This window comes from Amborella trichopoda, chromosome 2 (genome assembly GCF_054954075.1).
Source record: "Amborella trichopoda isolate Santa Cruz 75 chromosome 2, AtrichopodaSantaCruz75HAP2 v2.0, whole genome shotgun sequence".
Taxonomy (NCBI): domain Eukaryota; kingdom Viridiplantae; phylum Streptophyta; class Magnoliopsida; order Amborellales; family Amborellaceae; genus Amborella; species Amborella trichopoda.
The window spans coordinates 11827724-11842460 of NC_142337.1; positions in this window are offsets into that span (position 1 = coordinate 11827724).

The following is a 14737-nucleotide window of genomic DNA, read 5'->3' on the forward strand; positions in this document are numbered from 1 at the left end:
TATTCTCCGCAACAAGTCTTATTCCTATTGCTTTTAGTACCATGTAACACCATTGATAGCCATTTCTGATCTATCTATCTATTTGAGAACAAATCCTATGACTTCATTCTCCTTTGAGTTCCGATCTGACATTCATTTAGAAAGCAAAGAACTTATTAATCTATATATGTATAATTAGAAATCTCGGATTGGATTTGAACCAATGCTCATCAACGGATCACGACGTGAACTGTCAACCGCTCTACCACCGAGCTACCGAGAAGAGAGGGAGGGACTGATTGATACATGGAAGCCTATAAGGTCAGTCCGCTCATAAGAACAGTATGACTATCTTAGTCTCATCATGTGCCCTTATTAAAGAAACCTATCGATTGAAGATGTCATTCAGGGACCCCTCGTTATGGATAGGTCTGGAAGAGCATGGGAAAGAAGGATCATCTTGTTGCTTTAGTCAACCGTGATTCGATTATGTTTTACAGCTATTCATTTGATTGACTCTGTTCCGAAGGCGACTCTCTGCCTCAGGAATCACTCTCAGGCTTGGGCCATATCTAAATGATAGACAACGATTCCCTAATGAGACGAATTGACCGCATTCAAGAATAAAACTCAGGACGAAGGCTTAGAAAATGAGTCTTTTGGGAGGACGAGAAGGGAAGCTCAGGTGGAGTGCTAGACTAGAAGGTAGAAAGCAAGGGGCGATGAAGTCTTTGATTCGGATTGGTCAACATTCCTTTCTTGTCTTGAATCAGTCTATGAGACCTTCTTTTGACTCTTCTCAAGGCAACAAAGACCGAGAGGAGCAAGAGGGAAGGTATCAGGTCAGCGGGTAGAGACAAGAAAGAACCTAATAGTTGGCGGGTTGGGCTCTACCTTCCTTGTAGTGAGTTTCTTAGGAAAGATGTAATATGAGCAGAGAATTTCCTTCTATCCAGAGATTGAAAGCAATAAGAGCAGTAGGTCCAACGGAGTCTTTTGGGGCCCCGAAGGAGAGCTGGCAATGGGCTCTTGCCTTACTTAACTTAATGCGAGGTGCGAGTACAACCATTTCCTAAAATGGGGATTCCAAGTAGTGTTGTTTTTGTTATATTATAGTAGTTAGCATGGGCACATAAGGGGAAGCTAGCACTACATTTGATATTCCTTGGTCTCTTTAGTATTCATGGCTCTAAAGGGGCTTTAGGTCCAACAGAGAGAAGACCTTTTTAGAGGCTCTTCAAGGCTTGGGCAGCGGAAACAAGGGCATGTTCTTGTTGGGTGGATTGAATATGCTACTACGGTCGTGCAACAGAAGTGAGCCTCGGAGAATTAGTTAATGCGACATCTGACCTGCAAGACCTGCAAATGGAACATGGATCCCTCGATCCCTCCGACCTGCAAATAGAGTATGTTTGCCAATATGTAGGTTCAGCAATCAATGAGTGACTAAGACTTGAACCTAGGGGCGGTTCAGTTGATAGAATGAGTTCCCGTTCCCGCTATTCCATCTAGGATGAGTGGCAAGAGTTTAGTTAGGCAGCAGTACTTCCTTTTCGTGTTTCAAACCGCCTTCTCGAGAGAGAGAGAGAGAGTTGGTCATAGAACGAGCTCCGCTAAGCGACTAGCTGGCTTGTTTCTTAAGTTCGTAGCTCAAGTTTACCTTAGCAGCAGTAAACCTTACTTAGCTAGCGCTACCTTTAGAAAGCAAGTTAGCTACAGCTGAGCTGCGTTACTCTAACAAGTAAGCAAGTAAACTACCTTTCCTAAGCCTAAGTTTACCCGACCTAAGCAACTACTGCAACAACAGTTCCCTACGCGGCTACGAACTAAGCTCACTCGTTTACCCGATAGCTCTGTTCACTGCTACGTTCCTAGCTCCAGTTTGACTTTAGCTACGACCTCATAACTACTAGTTCTCTTAAAACATAAACTCATTCATAACAATGTCAGCACATTGGGATTATGGTTTATAATTGATCCATAATAGGTCCTCCATCAGTCTATTATCTGACTACCGTTTGTTTAACTCAACAACAGCAACTGCGTTGCCTTACTTGGCTGGAAGTACAAGAAGGCGCATAGCTTGTTAGGAATTAGCTGGCTTAGAGATGAGAAGACTGATTAGTAGTTCTATTACATAACTCGAGCGTACCTGCTTGCTTACCCGCTCACTCGAACTGTAGTTCTCATTCACTTCTCCTAGCTTTTTAAAACAACCTGATCGGGACTTCTCTGAGTTTCCTCTTTCGGTCGTAGATCACTGAACTATGCGCCTATCTTCACTTTTCGATTAGCCGTAGCTCCCCGTTCACTTAGCCTACGAACTACTACCCGGCTCACTCGAACAAGAACTCCAGCTTGGCTCACTTCTGGCTCGCTTAGCTCTAGCTCGAAACAGCCAACTCACTTTGCCTACACAACGAAGAGAAGTAGTTTACTTGCTTGCTTGCTTAGCTCGAAAATGCCAACAGCATTCCGTTCACTTACGTCATTTACTTGTTAGCTAGCGCTATTCTAGAATTTGCTTTCAGGGAATCTAAGGTTCTGAAAGAACGTAGTAAGTGGCGAAGTTTACTCGCTCGTTAGAGGAAGTGAACGGTTGGCTCGAAGAGGGAAGATATGCGCTAGCTACTTGCTTTGTTAAAAAGCTAATATTGTTGAGAGGTAGCGAAGAGGACAGATAGGATAGCCAATCTCTGGCAATTGGTCTATGGCAAACAGTCATATTCAAGATGTGAACAAATCAGATGTTATCGAATAAGTTCTTCTCTTTGCAAGTTCATCTTACTATCTAGCTACTTCAATCAAGGAAGAATCCCTATTCCTGAGAGAGAATCCAGTAGCTGTCCGACGGTTGCAAGTAAGCAAGGAAGCTAGCCAAGCCAGGTCTCTTTCACTTGGATCTTGTCACTTCTGAATTGCCTAGAATTGGATGTGTGAGTTCCAAAAGAGGATGTTTCAACTTCTTTTCTTTCCGAGAATCGGATGTGGGAGCATATCTCATACTAAAGAAAGAGCTCTATGTTATGCAATAGGTCAGTTAAGAGTTCATTCTTTGACTTCTAGTATGAGTGTGCCAAGGAAGGCAAGCAAGGGAATCAAGTAATCCTACTGCTACTAAGCTGCTACTAAGACTACTCTGTCTTAGGGCTAGGAGTTCAAGCACGGCGTAACGGGGCATAACAGATGGTGCTCTAATCTGAGCTGACAGATAGGAACTGCACTTCTACTTTATTTATTATACTATATTCCCCCCTCTTCACCCTAAGCTCTTAGTTCCATCCATATACAAGCCTCCCCTTCTCTCTAACAACAGCAAGTAGTAAACTACATGTTCTCTAACAAGCAAGTAAGCCAAGTACCTTATCTCATTAACGAAGCATTAGTACATGAGTAGACCGCTTTCTTAGTGCCAAAATTCTTATGATAAAAGAACTTTCTCTCCCCTGAAAACTTCACTAGAGTAGTAGCTTTCATGTTCATTAAAGAGTCAGTTCAGACCTAGTCCAGTAGTAACCTTCTTTCGCCCAAATGCATAATAAGTCTCACTCATTGTCGATTATATAGTGATATTCTTCCTCAATATACTATGCTGATTCTTAAGACTTTACTTGGAAAATGGGCTTGACGACCTGATCGTATACCAACCGCACTCCGCTCTGCTTCGGTTGACACGGATATTGGTAAGTGGTGAAGAGAATCAACTAACTCAACCCACTAGAATCAGTCATCCAGTAAGGAAAGGGGAGGGGGAGCTATATGGGTAGCACTGCACATTCACAACTTCTTAGTATGAATCAAATCAACATTAGTAATAAAACCTATTAGTACCCCAAAAGGCGATCTTGCCCTGACCAACAATCGAAACTGAATGCTCCTGTCATAGAGAAAAGAAGAAAGCTTGGACCTAGAACAGGTGGAAATGAAGTTCTTTTTTCACTTAGTGAAGCATGCATGGATGGATGATTAGCAGACTTAGGCTAAGGGGGGGAAGCTGTGGCCTTTCTATTATTGGGCATGGTGGCCTTAAAGATATGATGAGTGAAAAAGATGCCGGCAGATCCGAGGGAAGCTAAGCTAGATGATGGGAAGCTCCAAGTAAGAAGTCCTTTGATTCCGACGGTCATTCGAAATGTATTATGTGATGAACTGTAGTTTTCGTGCCTATAATTATATTAGATGGATGGAATGCAAAAACAGATTCCCATCTTTGCAAGGTAAAAGGATTCTCCTAAAGAAAGGAATCATTGGCTTAGTTTCAAATGCACCGCTGAATGTTGATGAGCTATGTGGATCAGCTCTTAAGATGAATATCAGTTGTTAAGTGGGCTGGATGAGTATTCGCATATCTTTAATGGTCTTTTGAACCCTCTGTAGGATAGTGGTGGGTAGGCACAACGAGTCTTTTTCATATAATGCTCTTGCTTTTTTCCTTGGAAGTGCTCTCCATAGAAAGTTCCTTATGCTTGTCTCTTGTATGAAGGTCTTATTCTCTTTGATTGATCGGTCTATATCCTTCTCAAGAGCCAATCCTCCATCAATCAGTCTTTGGAGCTTCTCGCTCTACCGTTCTTGCAAGACGGCATGGGGCTAACGGCTGAGCAACCCATTCGTGCCTACTCTCTTCCGAATGTCCCGACCCCTCAAAGACTTTTTCCTTAAATAACGGCCTTTCTCTTTAGCATCCAGTCGTGATGGAAAGATGACAAGTGTAAGATTGCCTCGGGTGACAAGGGCCTTTAAAAGCCGATAGTTGACAGGCAGAGAGAGGCCTTCGATGGCAACTTCACTGCAGCTCGCCCCTCACGAATCCCTTTCAGGTGCAGATGAATAACCACTGGTGCACTAATAGGAGTAGACATTGAAATAAGAGTTGTTGTCGCAATTGAATCAATTCTTCTTAGGTTGATCATCAGACGGCCTTGGGTCAGTAACCTTTGAGGATGCCATGGCTCCAAGCACAACCTCGCTCTGATACCAGTTGTCACGGACTTCTAGCTTGCCTTGCTAACTTGCTCGCACGGCACTTGTGCAACGGACCTCTCTCTTACACAAGTCAACCTTGCTCACTCACCCCTCTCTTGAGTAGAGCCCTCAAGCCTATCTAAGACAGAAGAGAAGGAAATTAGACGACGCAAGGGGCTTAGTATTGGTTTTCAGCAATTGGTTAATTAGTGTCTATTAGGGCTTAGTTGCTAAGCGGCTGTCAGTGCAAGTGAACCGAACTCTTATGGCTAGTATGTATTGTTTCCGTCAGTAGTCTGCGTGCGAGATAGAGTACTGTCAGGGGTTCGTGAAGTCTATTAGTTGCTTGCTTTCATTTTTAGTCTTCCCCGCAAGCAGTTCACCCATTACTTCATTTTCTCACCCAAAGCCTTAGCATGGTTCTTAGTAGGATTGGATTGACCCACCCTTAGCAGGGTAACAAATAACATGAGTATTCGCAAGTCTTTGGCAGCTAGAGCTGCAATTGGCTAGTTGGGTTTAGTATCTAAGCGGCTGGCTAATGTAGGGAATCCACCCATCTTGTCAGTAGAGTAAATCGCTCTTCTTCCTTTACCGGAGGTGTCAGTAACAATCGCAATCCTCCCTCAGTCCCAAGAAGTGATCTGGTTCTCGGAGCCAAGGAATCGATTTCTAGTGGCTAACTTTACCCAGAAAGTTAGGCCCTTCCAAGGCTAGTTATTATGCTCGCATGGGTGGTCCTTTTCATATATTTCATCATTAGCAACCCCCTTCTTATCGATCAGCTTCCCTAGTGGTATTGCGTTGTAACTGCCTAGCATATACCTTTCCTAACTCAACTGCTGCTCCCTCAATGCACAGCTATGCAGAGCGGTACAAGATACTAAGGGCAGAGATTGTAGCTAACACTGTCTCAACTCCTTGTGAATGAAGAAGGCTCATGCGCATCCATCTCTTGCAGAGGCAAGCAAAAGACTAAAAGGACTAAAAGGCTCATGCCCGTCCATCTCTTGCAAAGGCAAGCAAAAGACTAAAAGGCTCATGCCCGTCCATCTCTTGCAGAGGCAAGCAAAAGACTAAAAGGAAGGGATGAAGGAACCTTCTTGGATACATGCTTTAATAGTTCTAAAAGATCAGTCGTCTCCCAAAAGATTGATTCTTGGATAGCTTGTTCGTGACTTCCCTATAGGTTCTACAGAGGCAGGGGAAGGTTTGATAAAGGATAGTAGGTGTAGGTCTTTCCAGCCGGATTCACTAATGCAATGGAACTCAAGAACTTGAACAACTGGCCTTGGAATCGGTTTCCAATAGATAGACTAGAAATGGTATGCTGGCTAACTCAAGACAGTTTATAGGCTTTCCCGAATCGGAGGTCGTTTTCTTAGAATGTAAGGTTCCAATACTGGCCAAACCAATCCATTTGATTAAGTATACTAAACGAGAGTCAGGATAAAAAAGCTTAGGTTCCTAATACTCTGTCGATAAAGCAGTTATAGAGCATAGTTCTGCCGGGGTAGAACGTAAGGTGCATCGAGTGCTGCTTCAGTCTAAAGAGAAAGAGCTAATCCGAGTTTTTAACGAGGTCGTAGTTTCCTTCTGGCTTCTACCCTCGGATGAAAGAAGTGCACGGGTAGAGCAAGAACTATGAGCCGGTAGATCGGGTATGGGACTTGGCTATGAGCTAGACTAGAGGGAAAGCTACGAATCTAAGAGCAATGCACTAGTCAACCTAGAAGGATCGGGTAGGTAAATTAAGAAGGGGGTGGCCCCTCAGGGCCTGGCGATGAAAGCTTTTCAAATAAACCTGATAGTGTTAAGAGGGGGGTTGCCCGATTCCTTATGTGATGCCTTTATTTGATCCCGAAGTGCCTTTGACATGATCGTTTCGAAGTTCTTTCTTTCATAAGTTAGTCTTTTTTGGAAATCAAAATAGCTATTGAGCGGAAGGTTTCTTACCACCACCTTGGTTGGGATAAGGGTGCAACACGAAGAAGAAAAAGACGGACGAAAAAAGAAAAGCTTAGCTTTCTTTGCCAACTAAGGCTAAGGGACTTGGATAGTAACCCTGGTAAAAAGCTAGTTCACTCTCGTTCCGACAAAGAGTGTGCTGCCTTATTTTGTTCCAAATTCCTTTCTTTCTACTAGTTCTTACATAAGCAATTTGCAGGAAGTAAACAAAGTCTTTCCTTCCAAAATCCACTCCTGAAGTCACGTCTTTCAATACTGGGATTGAAGTCAAGTACTTTCGAGTTGCTCTTTGCCCAAAGCTCTCCTTCCCACTTAGAAATACCAACGAAAAATAGCTTGAGCATCTCTTGATAAGGAAACGTCTTTATAGAGCTAAGGGGAAGGTTTGGAACCCTAGTAATAGAATGGAATCAGTTTACCAGGCTGACTTTCATGCCAACACGAGTAGTTTAACTCATCATTACCTCATAAGGGCGTTGAGAAGTGTTTTTGCTTTTCTTGTTGTACTATAAATTAATAAGTATTCAAATAGCCTTTGCATAGTTTATGAATTCTACTTAGTAGGGACCTAAACACAGGAATGGTTTTTCTCAGAGTCAGACCACGCCACGCCTTATGACGAAAGGGGGAGAAAGGACGGATCACCCGTCAATCTGTGTTCAAACAAAACTATACCTGAAGAATGGGATACAGATTGACCGGCACAAAAGCCATCTCTATCAATCTATGCTCATGGATGAGACGGCAACATAGAGAAGAAAGTATATTGTTTGCCACTCCTCGTGTCACTTAAAAGTAAAGAAGAGATACACACTTTGGAATCCAAATTTGGTGGGATCGAGGATGGAATCAAATAGCGAATGCACTTGCTTGCGGTTAAGACAGGTCCTGCATCTCCTACCTAATGCAATTTACAGACCCGGCATCTCTTTCGTTCAATAATGCCTTCGCTTCAAGACGCTATTTACCAATAAGAATAGGAAAAAGACACTACCTTTTTGAATTGAAGAAGTCGAAGTGGTGAGCTCGTCTTGCTTGTTGGGAGAGAGGAAGCTTCCGGACCCCCTTTTCCAACCAGATAATGAGCGATCACTCAGCAATGATACCGCTGGCCGGGAATGAGTACCTATCCCCTACAGGAATCGAACCCATGTCTTCGACATGAAAAGACGATGTCCTAACCACTGGACGAAAGGGACCAAAAAGTCATTCTTCGTAAACGCCCTCAGCTCCAAGAATAGAAGTGGTTTGTTTTCTTTCTATACGCAATTCAAGATTTCGTTTGTGTTCATGTTGGCGATCTCTAATGTTCATTCGGCAGATAGTCCCCCTTGAATAAGTAAGGCCCCGTTCTTTCGAATTCGAAAAAGAAAATAGGGGGCGTTTGAAGTGGCGTAGGCCTATGCTACAGTAAGAAAGAAAGTACGTTAAGGTTACGAAGTAAGGCCAACTGGTTAGGAAAGCTCAGGTTATGAAATCTCTTAGCCGTTAATAAATTAAGTAGTAGTGAGGTGTCAGTACGGAGTCACATCAGTTGTGGATGTAGACTAGGCTAAGGGACATACTGAATCTCTTCGATTCTCTTCAATTACACCTTACACTTCTGCTGAGTCTAATGAGGCTCAGGTGCGGAGCCTTCCACTATGGACCCAGACTGCGCAAAGGTAGAACACCATAGAAACTTCGCTGATTTTATCATTAACCTTGATTTCGCTATGCTCAATAAAACCCGGAATAGCGTAAATCGGTTTGTGTTTTGCTTCCAAAGTCAGTCGTCCTTGCTCTAGTGTGAACTGCCGACTCTCCAGTGGTTCCATTCCTTCTTACTTGACTTCTGGGTCAACCCAACCCGAATGGGAAGAAGGAGGTCAACCAAACAGTGGTCTACTTTGTACATTTGCTGAGCAGACCAATCGAGTATTTTATAAAAGGGAAGGGAACTTCTCAACGAAGGAGGCAGTAGGAATGAAGGAGGTGGGAAGCTGCCGCTTTTAGAATGCAAGGTTATCCTTGAATTTTTTTTAGAGCGTACCGGTATTTTGAAATGAGAAAAAAAGGTTGATGGATGAAGTAATCGGAGTGACAAATGATTTCGGTTGCCAAAACCGGAGAAAGTGAGGAACCATCGGTTACCTTTTGAATCAAAAAGCGACAAGGAAGCGAAGCTGTCTACGAATAAAAAACCTCGTTGCTTCTTTATGTCGCCTAGTTTCTCAAGCGGGTGGCTTGGTAAGCAAGCTACCGTCAGCATCGGTAAAATCCCTATCAATAATAGGCTGAAATGGTGGGGAAGGAGGTCCCCCCTACTTCAATAGAAAGGGGTGAATCGTTGTTTTACAGCCGCTCCTCTACAACTACCTTTCGTACAACATGATCACGAACGAAGACAGAGAATTGCGTAGATAGGAAGACGAAACGAACCAACCCACTTGTCCTGATCGAAACAAGGAAAGAAAGAGATTGGTGGCCCCTTTCTCCCTGGGGACATCGTCGGAGAAGAATGTCGGGGACAGGGTGAGAACCTTCGATTGGTTACACCCTTTAAGTGTTGGTTCTTCCATATTTAGATATGGCTAGATAGAGATCTATATCTTTCTATCGATAGATAGATAGATCTATTGATAAATGGATATTGTTCTGGTTTCAAGATCTATGAACAAGAAAGATCCTTAAATATCCATTTGAAAAAAGAGATGAATAGATAGGGCGGAGCCAATTGAAGGAAGGGCAAGGAAGTACGGATAAGATATAGCTATTGCTGGCCTAGCAGCCTAAGGCATATCTCCAAAGGGCCTCCAGGTGATCTACATCCACATAGCATCAATCGGTCATACACACAAATGAAGAAGGAAATCTCGCAGAAGAACAAGCTTACCTGCAGAGGAGTCAAGGTATCAAACTGCTGTCGAAGAAAGAGCCCCTGGTGGTGCATATCGTGGTCCCAAAAGCAGTACAACTACCTCATCCGTCTACTCTAAGAAAGCCCTATAGCTTAAGGCGGAACTTACAAGCTTCTCACTAACCTCAATTCTAAGCTTAATTCGAAAGGTCTACTTTATCTATGTATTTCCCATTCACCATTCGGTTGGTTATTGTTTTAAATAACTCAGATTTTGCTCTTGCCCCTGCTTCTGAATCATATTATTCCTTTGCTTATGCTACTTTCCTTCTTCAGGCCAGAAAAGCCTTTTGCTATCTTATTAGATTCAAATTTCTTCCTAACCTTGCCCGATCCTAGCCTACTCACCTTGCTCCAAGCTTGAAGTTGGAACTAGGAGTTCTACAATCTTAATGAAAAGGAGCTTGGCATGTATGTGTTCGAAAGGTAGAAAACAACCTCTGTGGAGGGATTTACCAGATCTAATTCAACGGAACCCTAGCCCGCCCTGGGTCCTGAACCAAAGTTCCATCCTGAAAAGAGAGCTCAGGAGCCTTCATCTCTTACGAAAAAACTATTGGAACGCGAGATCTCATACAACAAAGACCTAAACTAACTGCTCGCTCAATGCACATTAAAACCTATTATAATGAATGTTCTTCTCTAGTATCTTTGAGTTGAGTTTAGCCTCGTTCCTTCCTATACTAAGAGTCATATTCAAAAGGCATCCCAACACCGGTAATGCCCCATCTCTTAGTCAATCCGTTATGCACCTTAAGCGCTAAAAGGAATCCAGAAAGTAGTTCAAACTTTGCCTTGCCGCACTAACTCTTTTTTGGGATGAGCTTCATTCCGGTCTTGAACATCAGCTTTCCCTAGCAGCTCGAACCTCGAACCTCGGTAGCATGCCTACTCCTCCTCGATTTCTCTAATCCTTTGTTCCATCCACCAAGAGATCACCAAGTGAAAGAAGTTCATTCTAAGCTGAGGTGAAGTCAGCCCACCGCTAATCTCGGATTTCAAGATTCAGAGGCAGAAGCGACACGAGAGCTTTCTCTCTAAGGATAGAGTAGTCCTCCCTGGTTTAGTCAAGGATTGACGAGGATGAGTGAGTTTGAATCAAGTAGCACCTTACAAGCCTGATCGGAGGGACGAGTAGACAAGAAGTCGGACAAGAGGGAACTTCATCATCTATCCCTCAGTCTTTCTTCCCCATACCCCATCCGAGAAGTCTTTTCCAGACTCCATCTCTTAGCCCACCACCTAAGGCAAGTGAAGGGCCAACATTTTCATTCTACTAGCTTTATCTTTATCCACATCCCCATCCCAAACCTCCCGTTCGTGAAGATGCCTTTCCCTCAACACATGGAAATGAAAGGAGGATCTTCTATTTTGTCTGGATGAGAGTACCTTTTTAATATTAAAAGACGATCAGCTATCTCATGAGGGAGGGGCAAAACCAGTAAAGCAGGAATTTCAAGAAATGCGTTCTGCCATATCACTGCAGAGACAGGAAAAAAAAGACCTGGACCGTTAGGGACAGGAAGAGATGAAGAAACTGATAGAAGTTGAATTCATAACCCCCATCCATTATCAGGATTGGTTGGCGAATGTAGTACAGGTTAGCAAGGTAAATGGTCGATACTACTGGAAGGATTCCTCTTTGCCTAATAGGTACCGGTTAGAGGGGTCAAGCTTGGAGACTTCTCATTTGTGAGGAATCAAACTAACACGCAACTTGCATTCCAGTTCTACACATCGAATTTGGGAGTTCCAATTTTCTAAGGATTCCCTATTGCTGGCATAGCAGGGACTACAGAAACCATAGTTGCATGGAAATTGCCTACCAGACAGAGCGTTGTTGGTCCAATTAATTACACAATTCTTTATTCACGATATATATATACATTTGGCTATAAAAAAATATCGTATCCTTTTTCAGCCCTTTCTACGCCTTCAACAATGAGATTTCAAAAGACGATTCTTTCTCCACTGCTTCCTGACAAATGATTGATAGGAACGGATTGCCTGGGCTTCCTTGCATCCGATCGACTCATACCTCCCAGCCCTGTCTCCAGGATCTCATTCAATAGATCTAACCCATTTCAAGGTAGATAGAGGAGTTCGTCGCCCGCTTCCTTTGCTTCACTGGCACCAAAGATCAAAAATTCGAGATAGAAAGAAAGATTGGTTGGTGGGCTGTTAAGCCCCCCTATCACTTAAAGGCAGATAGCGGAAAGGTGAGCAGCTATAGCTTCATTGTTCATCTTCCCCTCACTACCGGATGAGTGAACTCTACCCGCCTATGCTGGATGGGATTGGATTCAATCCACCCTCAGGTCTTGGAGGAGCCTATATTGAGATAGGATTGAAGGCCATGCCCCTAACCGAGTTGCATTGGGAGAATAGGTAGGCCTTGTTAGTGGCACATCATCAGGAATGGATTCAATCAACGGATTCCCCTTGCCTCCTAGATCCACTGGGTGAGTGGAAGACATTGAGAAGGGCTTCACATCCGTTGCAAGGCCTTGAGGTTTGAAACTTGGTTGCGCTCCTTCGATTGATAGATTCCTGGAAAAAAAAGAATGCCTTGAGGCGGAGGATTGTACCCAGAAATGGAAGCTCTGCGCCCCTCCCACTAGATTTTGAATTTTGACTTTCAAGATTTATTGAAGTACTAAGCCTGGGTGCAGAAGGAATCGTCCCACTGCCTTGAGGTTTTGAATGAGGGGCCTTGGAACGGATCCACATCATATTCAATACTGAATATCTATATGGTTCACCTCCTTCGGACCCTCGTTTCGTTGCTCGGATTCGAGAGATGCCCTTTCAATACAATAGACCTTAGGGGAAGAAAAGACAGACGCAACACTCATCTCGATGGATGCGAGACAGCAGATGATGCGAGACAGCAGATGATGTTGGAGGTGTCTTTCCCAAGGAAGAGAATACAAGAAAAAGTGATCAGCAACTTTTACTTAGCCCAAGCAATGCGCTCCGAAGGGCATTGCTTTCGGTACAATCCATATCTCTTCTCCTGCCTTGCTTGCCTGCTGCTCTGCTCCCCCTTCGAATGGATTGGATCTGCTGCCCCTCCAATAGAAGCTAAAGATGCGGGCTTAGAGCTTTCACCCTGCTTTCCCTACTTCAATGGAAAGGGGGGAATCGCCCATCTAATAGTCGTTTCTTCGGCAACGGTCTTTCCAAGCAAGATGCACTTATTACCGGTTTTCATCTTAATTAATAGATAGAAGAAACTATTAGATAGATAAGGAGTTAACGGATGCTTTTTTCTCATCAAACAGCGAAAAATTCAAATACCGGAACTCCCTCGGCACTTCCTTCGTCTGCTTTCTTCTGCCAGTACTCTTCTTGCTCCTATTTTACTATTCGATTCTCTTTTCGCCTGCCTAAACTCACCGACCTTGCTTGGATATTCCTTTGACGTATGTGAATTAGGCCCTTGCTTGGCTGGTCGGGCGACCGGTTAGCAGTAGATCCTTTCCATCCGTGAGAGGTCCTTACTTACGTATGTTATTGAATTCATTACAGAACCAGTCTTTCGAAATTTGTAGACAATTCTTTTATACCCCTTGCTTCAAAATCTCAGTTTTTACCAGGAAGCCCCCTTTATAACGGAAAAAGCGCTGGAACGAGGTCTCATAAAACCATTGCAGAGACCAAATACATAAAAAGAAAAGGGGGCTACTGAAAGAGAAAAACTAAGTAAATGGACAACGCCAAAATATCCCAGACTTCGGAGATGGACTGGCTTGATGAAGGCGAGGAAACGTGCCATTTGAGAGGAAGCAAGGGATGAAAGCGGACTCCTCTAATCCTCTAGCTGAAGGATGAATCCCTTCTCGAGGAAGTTGACTTAAGATGAAAGCGCTCAATTCAGCTCGTTCCTCCGCCACGTGTCACTGGTGGGGGCGCCGTTACGGAGCAAGGGAGAGGATAACTCACATGCGTATGAAGGGAAATGAGGGGAGAGAGTTTCGCGATGGAACTGTCTTGGGCCGGCGAAAGCGCTTTGGGTGGCACAGCATGGGATGTGCCTTAATTTTTTCTCTCGGACGGAAGAAAAGGATTCCATTCAATTTCTTGAGGACTAGATGTAAGGATCAGCTTCAACTCCTCCCTTTCTGACGCAGTTCTGGCGGAGTTCCCTATGCTCATGAGATCTAAACCACTCTTCACAACAATACAATTTTTCCCCTAAGCTAACTAAAAAACTAAAACGTCGTCTAATCTAAGTAGAAAGTGTAGTTTTGTACGCAAGCCGAAAGCCCAAGGTACAAAAGTCTCAGTAGAGTAGGCAAGCCCGTACCTACATCAGTCGCAAGCCTTTGGGACAAAGGGCGATTACTCTTTTAAAGGGTGGTTGACCACTTGTACTTCGTAGGACGACGACTTGTACTTCTTAAGTACGGGCGACCTTCAGTAATTCAGTAGAATAAACCCACTCAGAGCTTATAGAGTAAACTTCAAGCCCTTGGTGTAGGTGTTGAACAAACACAAGCCAACCTTCTATAATGAACTTGAACTGAAAGTGGCCGCTCACGGCTCGCTCCGTGCTTATGCACTCCACTCGCTGGGTTTAGTTGTGTTTATGAACCAAGGATGTAGTTGTTGAACCCCCTCTTAGTTCCAAGAAAGCGACCGTTCACTTCAGGAATTGGGGTTGTTGATGTATTTTGAGTTTTCTTTGGCCAAGCCAAGTCTTGTCAAAGCCGTCGTTACTAAAGCAAAGAAACTACACCAAGTAACGGCTTTCGCGCTAGCGCACACGTAGGCTTTTGAGCCAAAGACGAGCAAGAAAACGAATGTGCTAGCGGTGTGTTAGCGCCCTTGCTTCTTGCAAGAAAACGGATGTGTGGCGAGTTAGCACCCTTGCTTCTTGCTTTCTAGCTGTAGTCGGCTGGGCGCTAACGCACTCCAGTAAGA